Source organism: Eptesicus fuscus, chromosome 19 (assembly GCF_027574615.1).
Source record: "Eptesicus fuscus isolate TK198812 chromosome 19, DD_ASM_mEF_20220401, whole genome shotgun sequence".
Taxonomy (NCBI): domain Eukaryota; kingdom Metazoa; phylum Chordata; class Mammalia; order Chiroptera; family Vespertilionidae; genus Eptesicus; species Eptesicus fuscus.
Window position 1 is genome coordinate 24,435,934 of NC_072491.1, and position 14,825 is coordinate 24,450,758.

Below are 14,825 nucleotides of genomic sequence, written 5' to 3' on the forward strand. Positions count from 1 at the left end.
TCTGTTCATTGCAATGTGATCTTGTCAGGTCTTAGCACAGATAGGAAAGAGCTGGGAAAAAAATAAAATGAAAGTGCCAGCATCCTGGTAATGACATTACCTTTAACATGATTTGGAAACTGAAGGCCCTGATCATTGAGACATTAGATCCCTTGGCACCATTACAAGCCAAGATGTGCTAACTTGACATTTTGATGTAGCTCCAGTTTAAGTAATTCATTTCCTTAAATTCCCAAGGAAGTTTAAGCTAGATAGAGGAGTCTTTCAACCTTAAAATAAAATGTGTGCTTGTCCTAAAGCTCAAAGAATTTGTTATCCTGGGTGTTCTTAAATTTGTCCAACATAACTGGTTGCCTTAAATTTTTTCTGTTCCTTTAAAACATGAATGGACAAAGGATTGATTTTTTTTTTAAAGCCTAAATTAAAGGTATTCTAGATGTGTGTGTACATATGTATTTTTTAACATGGTAGCAGTCTTGAATACTTTCACATTTTTGTAACTTAAAGTATTAGAGTTAATAGATTTATTTAAGTTCATATTGTTTATATTTTTACATGAAGTTGACACTGTGCACTAAGACATCTACATCAATAAATGTTACACTGGCCGAGACCGGTTTGGCTCAGTGGATAGAGCGTCGGCCTGCGGACTCAAGGGTCCCGGGTTCGATTCCGGTCAGGGGCATGTGCCTTGGTTGCTGGCACATCCCCAGTAGGGGGTATGCAGGAGGCAGCTGATCGATGTTTCTCTCTCATTGATGTTTCTAACTCTCTATCCCTCTCTCTTCCTCTCTGTAAAAAATCAATAAAATATATTTAAAAAAAATAAAAAATAAATAAATGTTACACTGATGGTTCATACTTATTTGCCAAAAATTCTTACTGCCATCAATATGTAATTTGCATTCCAAAAACTGGTAGAAAATTTAAATCTGTATTTTCTCTGTCCTTTGAGGTCTTACTCTACTGTGACTCCTGTATTAACTTTTCCAGACATCATTTTGAGGCAATACCCTTCAACTTCAAGAATCACTTGGGAGCACTTTGGAAAATGCAGAAGTTTGGATTTACTGTTAATATACTAAATCTGAATCTCTAAGGTGGAGTCTAAAATCTGCACATTTAATAAGTTTTCCACATGATCTGTCACTGATGCAGAAAAATATTACACTGTGCAGTTTAGTGATAGTCATTATGAGTGTTTTAATATGAAAAACTTCAAAAATAGCAATACTGATATAAAATACAATGTATTATGCTCTACGTAGAGTTATAGCCTTTTGAGTATCTATATATATAAAAGCCTAAGCTACTGAATGACCGGTTGACCAGTCGCTGTGACATGCACTGATCACCAGGGGGAAGACGCTCAATGCAGGAGCTGCCCCCTGGTGGTCAGTGCGCTCCCACAGCCAACATCCCGTGTCTGGCCAACCTCCTGTGGTCCCTCCCCCTGGCCAGCCGGGTGGTCAGTGCGCTTCCACTGTCAACCTCCCCGCAGCCAGCCTGGGCAAGACTGGGTGAGACGGCCCTGATTGGCCCCAATTGCTGGCCAGGCCAAGGGACCCCACCCATGCATGAATTCGTGCACTGGGCCTCTAGTTTACAAATAATACTCTATATCAGCAGTTCTCAAAGTTGGCTGCACATTGGAATGGACTGGAGAAAGGTTAAATTTCCCTATGCCGAAGCCACACCCCAGATGAATTAAATCAGAATTCTGGGGTGGAATCCAGACATCTATGTCTTTGAGTAGGGGATGGTTTATTCTCTTACCTTTTTAAAGTATTCTTTTTTGGAAAGAATGCTTAAATTCTATTCTCTTGGCAAATTCCAATTATTCAATATAGTATTATCATAGTCACCATCCTCAAAATGTATTTATCTTATACCTGAAAGTTTATACCTTTTTACCAAACTCTCCTTTCCCACCCCCACCCTTCCCCTATCCCCTATCCCCTGGCAAAGCCCATTATACATTCTGTTTCTATGACTTTGAATTTTTTATTTTAGATTGCACATATAAGTGATATAATAGAGCACTTGTCTTTCTCTGCCTTATTTCACTTAGCATAATGCCCTCAAGGTCCATCCATACTGTCGCAAATGATGGGATTTCTTTTCTTTTTGTAAGGCTGAGTAACAGTCCATTGTGTATATATACTATATTTTCTTTATCCATTCATCCATCGATGGCCTCAAGAAACCAAAAATAGAACCCCCGTTTGACCCAGAAATCCCACCCGGGATTACATCCAAAACAAGTGACATCACTTTCTCAAAGAGACAGCTGCGCTCCCATGGTCCCTGCAGCACCGTCCGCAAAGGCCAAGATAGGGTCTGACTTTTATGTCATAGATTTCAATGGAGTTATTCTCTGAGCTTGTGTGGCCTTGAGTGTGTGATGCTGTCAATGCGTGGAAAGCCTACTATTTCCCCAAAGAAATGACAACTTGGTGAGGCCCCCACATCTAAACTTTTGTGTCCTTTAAAACTATTTTCAAGCCACCATTTCAGACTTTGTTAGGGTGGAGCTACTACAGAACTTAGTCCCTGGCACGTTTCATAATCCAAACTACAGCCTACTTGGGTCTAAGCTGGAGGCCTTCGGTATTGAAGAAGTGTTAATGTGGACTCTCATTTCTGCTGGGATCAGATCTCCAACTTCCTCCAAAATTGCTCAAACACTGGTATCGCCTTTCTTCTCTCAACTCACCCACTGTCTGACAAGCTTCAGGGAAGCTCTGCGGGGCCATAAGCAGCCGAGCTCTCATTCAGGGACACTGAGGTTTCCCCTCTGCACAGTTTATTTTTTCAATGGCAACGTTCCGCAGATGCCCGTTGCTCCCCTTCTCCAGAAAACGTTCTGCTCCCTGGGCTCACTGTTTGGACCCCCCACCCCCACCCCTTGCTGTGCCACAGTCGGGGAATTATCCCCAGTCAGAGAGGCCAGCCTAATATGGGCTCACCTTGTGAGCATCCAACATCTACTAGTATATACATGCCCTTATATATTTGCCCAGTTTTATACAGATTTTCAGTATGAGTGCTTCTCTTATATCAGGTATATAAGTGGGAGCAGATTTTTTTTGGGGGGGGGGGGGGAAACAAACAGTATATAAAATATCATAGTTTTACCTTGCCAGACAGAATTCACTTTTTTTGTTGCAGATCACCGTTACCAATTGAGAATATACCATTTTCCCATCTGGATTTCTCTTTTTATGGGTAATGAGAGGTATTCTATTTCAGGCTCAACTTGTTTGCCGATTTTCATGGGTGCCAACAGAAGTCTGGGTTGTTCCTATGAACCTCTAACCTGTCCACACCTAAACTCTGATTTTGCCTCCAAGTCTTCCTAAGAATTGGGAAATCCTTCTCTAGTTCTCTGAGTCTTCACCGCCATTTAAGGTGGGGGCCCATCACAGCAATAAAAAGTGGAGCTGATTAAACGGAGATTCACTCTGTGCCAAGGATGGTGTATTTCTGCCTCACCTTGCACCACAGATGGATCCTCTCAGAGATTCCGAGCTTGATTTTTTACTCTCTTATGGCATTTTTATCATACAACAGTTTTTACATTGTTGAATATATGTTTTACCTTTATACTTGCACGCTGTATGCACTACCAAGATTCTAAAAAGAAGCGTTCGTATTTTGTTCTAGAATGTATACAGCTTTATTTGTTTTAGGTTTAGATCTTTCATTCATCTGTAATTTATTTGGAGGTGAGAAATGAAGTCGAAATCAGCTTCTTTTTAACTCTAAATGGCAAGCCAGTTGTTACAATACCATGTGGGGAATAATCCTTTTCTTCTTGACTAAAACTAATTCCCAAATATTTGGGGCTCTACTTGTGGGTTCTTTGACTCCTATTAATAAAAATGTTCAACATATAGTAATACATGTTTAATAAAAACATAAACACTGGGTGTTTACTAGTTTCCTCCCACCTTGTGAGGACCTGAGGTCCATTGTAATTATTCTGACATGTGTAAGATTGACCACGTGTCCTCAGCATCTCCCGGCAGTATTCAAATCAGCCAATGGCCCAAGCATAAATGCAGCACAGAATGTCAGGCTCATGCCTTAGGCTGAGGTACTGACCCCTCAAAATTTAGTTGCCTTGGTAACTCTTCAATGCCTTCAAACAGATTTTTAATATATATTTGATTTGATTTTCCTAGTTGTTTTCAGTAGGTTGAGTGGTCTGTTTTAAGCTAATTTAACATAGCCCCAAGCATATGTTGGGACTTCTAACCCCTCATTATAAAGTCCTAAGGATTTAAAGTACATTCCTTTAGTTGTCCTAAGAGAAATTCTAGGTAAGCCAGGATTTTTTAAAATTCCCCTTCAATGTTTCAGATTCCTTTTTTAAATTGAACCAACGTTTCAGAGTTAATTTGAATATTTCTGAACTTTCTGGTGTACTAGCCTTATAGATATAGAAAGTACAGTGCAGTAAATCAATACAGGATTTAACACTGTTTTTGAACACCAAGATTGGGTCTTAAAAGACCTCTTTCTCTCATCTTCTTCTGGGTTTTAAGACATTAGTCAAATTGGGCAAGTATCAGAGATGCAGGTGTTTGGTTTTTTAAAGAAGATTGCATTTTCTTTTTTTATGTTTTAATTTATTTCAGAGAGGGGAAGGGAGAGGGAGAGAAAGATAAAAACATTGATGAGAGAGTTTAGCTGCCTCCTGCATGCCCCATCCTGGGGATTTAGCCTGTAACCAGGGTACCAAACCAGTGAACTCTTGGTTCATGGGTCAGTCTCAACCACTGAGCCACACCAGCCAGGCCAGAGATGCAAGTGTTGATAGGGAAATCTGGCAGCAATGGGAATAACTCTAAATCATTTCTCTCAAATGGTTTTAAGATGGATCGTATGCACCTCTTTCTTTCCCTCCTCTGGTTTCTCTGTAAAACATTCCGGAGGCTAGATGTCCAAGCAAAGTGTCAGCAGGTTTGATCTCTTCGGCAATTTCTCTCCTTGGCTTGCCCAGGCATCACTGTGTTTTACAGCTCCCCAGGTGATTGCAGTGTGCAGCCAAGATAAGAACCATTGGTCTTGATAGATTTATAGGCATGGGAAGAGTATTGAGAGATTGATTTTTCCAGTATAGTTAAATATTTGGAGCAAAGAACTTCAAGAGGACAAAAGCCTAAAACTTGCCTATACACAAATGTATTTTTAAAAAGATGCTTGACTGCCCTAACTGGTTTGGCTCAGTGGATAGAACATCGGCCTGCGGACTGAAGGAGGGTCCCAGGTTCGATTCCGGTCAAGGGCATGTACCTTTGTTGCGAGCACATCCCCAGTGGGGAGTGTGCAGGAGGCAGCTGATTGATGTTTCTGACTCTCTATCCCTCTCCCTTCCTCTCTGTAAAAACATCAATAAAATGTATTTTTTTAAAAAGATACTTGACTAACTCTACACTCTTGGCTATCAGAGGCAAAGGACCCTCACTCTCATCATCCACAGTCATACCACTTAAGGAAAAAATTAAAGAGATGATGCCATAGAAAAATGTATAGGCAAAGGTAAAGAGGAAGACTGGTGAATGGTCTTCCATTCTGAGAGGTCATGATACTCCCAAGACATTAAAGATGTTGAATGAATTCAAAAGATAGAGGACTTTTCTCTGTGTTCCCTGTCCCATGGGGAACATGGCCACATCTTGTTTTAGATTGGTAAACTAACCTGGATTTATAATTTCCTCATCTAACAGTCCTGTATTGATCACCTACAGACTCCAGGCACCAGGCTAGGAGCAATGTATACCGAGATGGAAAGAACCTTTTGTTCAAAAGTGACGGGATGTAAGCTGGAGGAGAACTGTTGACATACACAAACTCTCGGCTGGTTAGGAGGCTCCTGCACATTCACAACCTGGATGCTCTCCAACCAGCCCAAAGAGCCAAGCAACTGCTTTTACTCCAGTGAGACTTGGATTTTTTGTGTGGAGCAGATCGCAGAGCTCAAGTCAGAGGTCTCCTTCCCGTGAGCTACCACACAAAGAGATTATCTCTGCAATTTGAGAGTTATGGCTGTGTATGCCCAGACGGTAACAATCTAACTTAGGATAAAGATACAAGAAGGCAACGCTATAAAAAATGTTCAACTCCGGAAGACGAGAATGTAGCACAGCTTTCATTGCAATAAGGTGAGGGAAATAGTTTTCAAAACAACTCCGGGAAGGGGGAAGAAAAGTCATTTGTGAAAGCTCGGTACTTAAAATCTACAGATGGCCTAGCTAACAAATAAATCAATTAAAGAATGCGAAGTGTGAACAGAAACACAAATGTGAATTAAAACTATGTGAATGTGTTATGTATGAGGTAAGTATTTTAACCACTGGCACTAAAAGTTTAAATTGAGTTCTCTGATGAAACGGAAAACAGGTATAATTGCCTGAGTAAAGGGTGGTTTGAGAATCACAGCTGGTGGGTGGGAAAATAAATGTGTTTCTGTGCTGTGAATAGACAGTAAAAGCATGACAGATGAACAGAAAGGGCTTGCCAAGACACCAACAATAGTCCAGGTGAGAAAAAGCGAAAGCTTACAACCGAGCTGTCGCAGCGGAACTTGAATTAAGTAGCCACAGCTCTGTTTCCTAGGATGCTCAACTTGATGGATTCCATGTGCCTTGTTTTGGCCAGTCCAGGCAAGGTTGCAGCAGTACAGTCTGTTGGCCTGTTGAGGTCAGAGAGTTGGGGGCATTTGCTGGAGCTACTAGCCTCTGTTTTGAGCATCTATGTTTTTCCTGGACTTTTGAAGGATTTCTGCACAAGTGTTGGCTTATTATTTACTTGTTGATAACTCTCTGTGTTTGGGTTGTGGGGAGAGGATGGGAGTGGATCGCTTTTATTCTACTACTTCGCTCTTTTTTTTTTTTACTCAGATGGTAAGGATCATCTTGGCTCTTAGAGAATTCTCACCCTCTCCATGACCGAGTCCTGATTAGTGGGTAGAAGTGTGGCCCCGAGAGACAAACTGCCTGCGTCCCAACTCCACTGCTCACCAGTGGTTCCCCTGGGCACACTGTTCTACTTCCTTATGACTTGGTTTTTTCCCCTGTGAAAGGGATACACAGTACGTTCTTATATGGGTTTTGTTTTTAAATAGTTCTAAAAACATAAAAGTTTGTATTTACACAAGCAAAATGCTTGAAATCTACCCATGCCTTATCTAACAAACAAGCCAATTATGCACAGGATGAAATGAGATAAGGGCTTAGTATTAGGCCTCCACTGAGAAGGGAAAGAGATGTAGAAATGTCAGGTATCGTTATCTCTGTTTGGAGTTCAGGCCAAAATAAAGATGGAAAAATAAATTCATCACCATTTATTCCCCCCTCTCCACAAGCCAGCTCTTCCTCCAACTGTCACACTCACAGGGGAATTTCGAAAACTCAATTAGATGCAACACCACTGCCATTTTGTCTGTCAGCAAAGCCCTAACTTCTCACGCTACCCGCAGCTTTTGGGATCCCATCTGTTTCATTCTGTCACTCTTGTCCTATCAGTCTCCAAGTCCTGGCTATCTTTTATTCTGAATGTGTTTTCTGAATGCTCACCTCTGGGGACACACCCGCTCACTGCAATGGGCACCCTGCAGAATGCTCTACTTCTGGCCTATTGATCTCAGAGGCTGGCAAGTCCAGCTTTGGCACAGCCTCTTCCTCAACTTGGATGCCCTGTCCTCTCTTCCTTCCATCTGGTTAAATCCTTAACCATTCCTCAAGGTTCACTGGAAACCCCACTGCTGCCCTGACATCTTTCCACACTGACTTCCACCAACTCAAAACTCCAGGGACCTGTGGCTTTATCAACCCTGCCTTCAGCTCATGTCCCAGCCTCATGTGTGTGTTGTCTGCCTAGGGAGATGGAAAGCACCCTGGACAGGAAGTAAGTCTGCCTCTTCCCCGCCCAGCACAATACTAGAACCGTCACCTCTGTGATTCAATCAATAGCGGTTGAGCTTGCTTGAATCAAAATTCATTTTAGCTCATAAGTTCCAACTAATCCGAAAGTGATCTTTTTATTTTGCACATTTCTTAAGCAGTCATGTATTTTAAAATTACACTTGAGGTAAGAAATAATACTTTTAAGGTCAAAACAATGTATATATTAATGAATATATATGAATGAATGCATTCTATTTGGCTACCATAAAATTTAAGATAAACCAAAATCGTAGAATGAACTTCTAATTTATGATATCAAGGGAAGTTCAAACTCATTTATTGAGGGTGTACTCTGAGCAGAATATGAAAGGTAATACTTCATATATATTAAGTAATTAAACCATTAATACAATCATATGAAACTGATATTATTCCCTTTTTATATACTAGGAAAGATGTGATTGCTGGAAGCAAAGAATACATTTTTCATTGGAGAAGAAATCATAGAGAATCAATAAAAATAATAGCTTTTATGTGCCAGGCCCTGTCCTACATGCAACAACTAGTTTAGTTTGCATAACCTCATTGCTCCCACTTTACAGACGAGTGGTTAAATCACTTGCCCCAGGCCACTCAGCTAGAAAGTTGCTGAAGTGGGTTCAAACCTCAGTCAATCTGGCTTCAGAGCCTTAATACTTTGGGAAGATCTGCAATCAACTGAACCCTTTCCCTTGGAGAGAAAAAAATTAAATGTGATCATGTTTATCCAGCACTTAGCGTGGGCCTGGCTGGTACAAGCGCTTGGTGCAAGCCAGGCACCCGTGTCACCGCCACCACTATCTCCCTCTGGCGCAGTGGGATGACCAGCACTGCTGAGGAATGCGGCTTCCAGAACCTGCAAATTGTATTTTGCTCGCTTTCCTGGCTATCCCCCCTCACAGACAGGGATGTAGAACCCTTCATCTTATTTTCTCCTTCTGTTGTGTTGTAAAGAACTTTTTCAACAGGGAAGGAAGGTCATGGAAAGGAGAAAGAACACAGTATCTGGAAGATAACAGAGCCCACATCGTCTTCCTTTATGCTTCCTGCCCCCAGACAGCCTTTGCCCCTTCTTTCATCTGTTTCCCTCCTCTCTGGTCACACACGTGCTCAGAAGCCACCAGGCAAACTCAAGGCCTCTCACCGCGAGGGGGTCCAATGCATCCAGCAAACCAAAGGGATGCTTTGGCTGAGCATGGCTTCTCCACCTGAGGCCTGTTAGGTAAACACCAGCAGGACCTGTGCCCCAAGCCTCTCTCATGAGCCAGGTTTGGGGGCGCAGTACAAATGCTGAGTGAGAAGGGGGTTGACGCCCTGCAGGGGACTAGGGGGTGGGCTGCCTTCTTCAGCCAGGGCAGTGCTTTCCACAGGAAAATGCGGAGGAAAGAGAGCTGACTAGTGAGGGGGCTTGCAGGCCACACATCTGTCCAGGTGATGGCGGCTCTGTGAACACCAGCAAGAAGGGAATGTTTCCTGATATAAGAATAGTTCCTGGCACTCAACAGGCACTCACACATTGCTGGAATGAATGAGTGACTCACAAGGAGATTAGAAAGAATTCATACAAAGAATGCAGAGCATGAATGGTGTCTGTGCCATGTGATTTGTGTCCACTACCTCCCCTAATCCTAAGAGACGCTACTAGGAGGTGAGTTTTAGTAAAACCTCATTTTACAAATGAGGACGGTGGGTGAAATAACCAAGGGGCATAAAACTAGTAAGGGACAGCAGCAAGATTCAAATTCGGACCATTTTCTTGTAGAGCCATGCTTCACTGCCGCTCTCCAGGGAGTGGCTTCACTTGACCAGGTAGGTTCCAGAATGTTCTAGAAGTATCGAGCCTCTGCCTCCAGGAGTTCACACCATTTGTGAAAGCTGTATTGGAGCAATATTTGCGTTCTGAATTGAGTGAGATGTTAGGATCGTAGGACCTCAGCCTGCCTGGCAAGGGTGGGTCTGTGTCTCTTTCCCCGGCAGCATGCCCCGGGCAGGACCAGCCTCTGCCGGACCAGCCCCCACGCCCCCTTACCACAGCAGTGGGCCTCTGCCGCTTGAAGTGCCAGGCACTGCGAAAATCTAGCCAAGAGGAACACACAAGAAGCTGTCGATTGCACCCCTCTGGGAAATCTCCCGGGCAGGAAGGGCCATTTAGCAAACTTTCTTGAGAAGGAACTTGGACACTTTAAGAGCAAAGCTTTCTTCCCCTTTGGAATTGGAAGAGCCCAGCCTTTTCAATGGCCCTCGAAGACAGAGAGGAGACGGCAGGAGCCACTGTCGGCCTGACAGTGGAGGGTGGTTTTCAGAGACAAGTGGATTGCTTTCTAAGAGGCTGAAAAATAAAGCCGATTTCAGCAACCATCTAGGAGTCTGTGAGAGCAGCCACTTCCGGAGGGACAAAGAGAAGGGACACGAAGGAGAGACAGCTTTTTACCAGCGAGCGCATTTCCCCCATCCGGGCGGAAAATGGGTTTCACCATGTTTTCCCATTCGGTCAGTGAGCATCGTGCCCAAGCCTCTGGTTAAGCGTGTGGCCTGCTGACGCTTGTACAGCCTGGGGAGTGTCACCAGGACAACCTGATATGAGGGGCTTCACTCAGCAGAGACAGCTGCGGAGCGCGTTCTTACACGGAGAGCCACTGTAAGTGAACAGACTCTTTTCGGAGCCTTTAACTCTACCTTGATCAATCTCCCACCCCAGAGAAAGCGGGGTGGGGGGGGTTGGGGGGGATAGCCTGCTCCCTCGCAAACAAAAAGAAAAGGATCTTAGGAAAAAAGAATACATAAATGTAGATTATGTATAAAAATGTATAAGTGCGTTTTTATACACACATGATACTTATACAGAAAGTAATAATAAACAATCCATTAGAAAGTTCATCAATATTTCTGTGGCAATATTCACTGTCCGAATTTTATTTTATTTTTTTTGTCACGTTAACTAAAATATACTGAGCACCTACTTTGAGGCAGCATTTGGTCAGGTGACTCCCATCTGTCATGTTATTTCATTATTCCCAACTCTCCTAGGTGGTGTTAGCCTCACTTTTTAGATGACACTGTTACGTAACGTGTGTATCAGTTAGGATTCTTTAAAGGGCAGGTAACAGAATACTTAACAATGACTTTAAAAAACACACTGTAAAAGTCATCACCCAGCATAAAAAGTCGGGAAGTCTGGGTCCCAGGGTTGGGTCAGGAGCTTCATGATAATAAGAAGGACACTGGCTCTATCTATCCTTCCTCACCTCCATCCTTGACTTGCTGGTTTCTAATCTCCAGGCTTCTTGTGGTGGCAAGACGGCTCCTGCAGGTCCACGCGTCACTTATTTACAGCGCCAAGACCACAGCAAGGCACAGGGGGGTTGAGAATTCTCTTGCTGCAGCCGCCCTTTCCATCACGAAAGGAAACGGTACTCAGAGCCTCTTTATAGTCTTCTCCTTAAACTTCATTTGACAGAAATGGATCATGTGGCCACCGGTAGCCATAAGGGATACTGGGCAGGTGGCTGTATAGCATTTTAGCCATTGTCATAGGAGGCTGGCTTTGCCAGGAAGGAAGAAGAGAAGACTAGCCATTGAGCTGACACCAACAGGTCTGGCGCACACACACTTACACAGGTTAGAGCTTGACAGGTCATTCAGACAGCATGTCCCTGTCCCCACAGCATGCAGAAGCAGGGATGCCCTTCCTTGCAGCCCACAACATTTTAATACCAGTGTTATGTTCTTAAAGGAGCAGGTGAAAGGTTGCTGGAAAGACTGTTGGCGGCTGTGGAACTGAGATTCTCCCTTTAAAGCCTGGGAAATCTGACTCCCTTTCCTGAGGGTCACTTGAGTTTGAGGTGTCTAGCGAGCCAAGGAGACTTCCTCATGGACCACAGGCCTTGACTGAGCTGAACACACACGCTTGGGGTCCAAAGAGGGGTATGGATCTGAGAGGGCATCTCATACTTGGCTTGATTCAGATTTGTCACCGGATCAAGGCACTTGCCAGACTTTTAAATGTCCTTTCGTTCTGTGCCCATTGCAATGTACAAAACTTCTCCAACTCCATTCTGCTGTCCAGATGTGTTCTCATGCCATACCACACACAAAATCTTTTTTCTTGGACATCATTAGTGGGTTCTATCAGTTGCATATTGAAAATTATATGCAATAACCATAAAATTGTACTGGAATTATTTGTCACACATTGGCTTGTAGGAACATATAAATACATGAATAATGTGAATTTAGATTAATTTTAGAATGGAAAGGAGAGAGAGAGGGAGGGAAAGAGGGAGAGAGAGAGAGAGAGAGAGAGAGAGAGAGAGATCAATGATGAGAGAGAATCACCAATCAGCTCCTGCACGGCTCCTCTTGCCTTCTACATGCCCCACACTGGGGATCGAGCCCAAAACTGGGGCATATGCCCTGACCAGGAATTGAACTGTGACCTCCTGATTCATAGGTTGGGTTCTCAACCATGAGCCGCGCCACCTCAACCACTGAGCCACACCCCAGCTGGGCTATTTTTTCATTCGCACAATTATCAATCCCCAAGAGCTCCAAGAAATAAAGCATTGCATATAGACATTTTCTGTGATAAACACATGCACACCTACCTGAGTATGTATGATGAGTTAAAGAAAAAAGAGAAGGCATAACCCTTATTCTCAAAAGTTTACAGATAAGAAGCAAAAGTGACACAAGCAGAAAATGCAAAAATGACACAAGCAGAAAATGCAGAAATAGACTTTTGAATTTTGACATTTTGACTTTTTGAATTCTGACTCTACCACTTACTTGCACTTTGACATTGGGTGTGCTATATCATCTCAGTAAGTCTCAATTTCTCAGGTGAGAATGAGGACAGTAAAACCCACTCTGCATGATTGGTGTGGGATTAGAGAAAAAGCAGATGAAGCATACAGTACAATGCTTAACAGCAGCCAAACACTCAGAAACACTCTGTTGTTGTTCAGATAATGGGAGGAGAGATTTTTTGTTTCCCTACCAATGTTGGCTTTCGTGGCCTCAAGAATCATCCCTAACCCTTGAATGATGTTTTAGGGATCTTAAATTAATACATCTAAAAGAGGGACATCCAGTAGAACCCCTAGTTTCAATGGATGTCCCTGGTTCTCCCAAGTCCCATATGGTCTCTATAAGCAATTGGCTAATGCTGTCTGTGATGGGCAATTAATTTATCATGTCTATAATCATCTCTAGAAAAGCAGAATTCAGGGTCAGCTTTTGCTAATGACCCCCATTTTCAGTCACCCACACAGGCAGGGAATTGCCCTTTGATTTGGGTTTCCAGGCAAAAGAATTCTTTCCTCCCATTCCAGTTGGAAGAGCACTGTGGAAATGCTTGGCCAAATACCAGAACAATTCTCCTCATGTTTAGAGTTCTCCAGCTCCATTTCCTCTGGTGCTAGTTAAGGTGTGGCTTTTCCACCTTTTGGAATAGTTAGTTTTGAGGCTTGTGTTCACGTTTAAGGGGCAAAATGAGTCGACTTGCTCCGACTGTAGGCTGAGGTTCTCAAAGTGAGGTCTATGGAGCAGCATCAAAGCCTCACCTAGGAGCTTGTAAGAAACAGAATCTCTGGATACTACGCCCTGGAACCTACCGAACCCAAATCTGCATTTGAACAAGATCCACAGGTGATTCGTGTGGACATGTTGAGAAGCCCAGGCCTATCAACTGACTTCCTTTAGGTCAAGGAGCCTTCAACCTAGTCCGGCCTAGTGATCTGGACACTACACTGGGGTTTGGTATACATCTCTACGTGCTTAAAATAATAGATAGTATTCACTTATGTCACATTACCATTCTTCTCTGCCCTTACAAATTCCCTCTAGAATGACTTCCTAAGGGGCTGTCTGGGTGAGCTGGGACCAGCTGGCACAGGCTCCAGAGAGCCCGTTTTTCACATCCCTTCCCTTCATATCCCTTGACATGTTGGTGGCAAGAAACTGGCCATGGTGGGAGTATTTACACCCCAGAAATAGGAAAATGCTACAAATCAGAACATTCTCTGCCCTCTCCCCGCACCCCGAACTATCTTATAGCACCCCATATACACCTGATATAATTCAAGGATGCTCTCTCTCTGGCATAATACAATCATCCAAGCACCTCAATCCATTGTCACTTTCAGCACACTCTAATTCTCTGAGCAGAAAATTAGGTGCATTTCTTTTTATTCTCTCCTCAGTAGAAATGAAGAACCATGGGTTACGAGAACATTCATTGAAATGTGATAGCTCAATAATTTTAATCAACATAAAAATGATCTGGGGTACCTGATAAATGTGCTTTGTCATGGCTTTACTCCCTGCATTTTTATTTAGATTGGTAATCGCACCTGGAATTCACAATGCATGCCAAGTAATTTTAATGCGGGTAGACTTTAGACCACACCTTGAAAATCATTCAGTCCTGAGGCACATGCCCAGGGAAGCCACACCCTGCATTCACCAGAGGTTCTGAGCCCCCCTATCTTATCACTGCTCACCCCCAGTGCCCCCTATCACCCTCAAACAAATGAAACTCTATTCATCAAATACCTCAACTCTGAATTCAGTTGTGTATCACCAGATTGCAAAGCTTACAGTGGCCACCTGGTCAAACAGCAATGAATGGTTAAGTAATGTTTTCCAAACCCCTGGATTCACCTTGTCAAAAGCAAGACCCCACCAGAGAGTCGCAGGTTGCAAGCTTTCCTAGGATGCCATCTCCAGCTGAAATCAGCAATGCATTCTCTGGGCCTTCGGCTCAGGTCTCCCAGGCACAGCATTATTCTAATAAATTTTGGAAATTACATGTTCCCTAATAATAACCCACAAAAAGAACACACAAATAGATTAACAGAGAGAAGAAGTGACTTG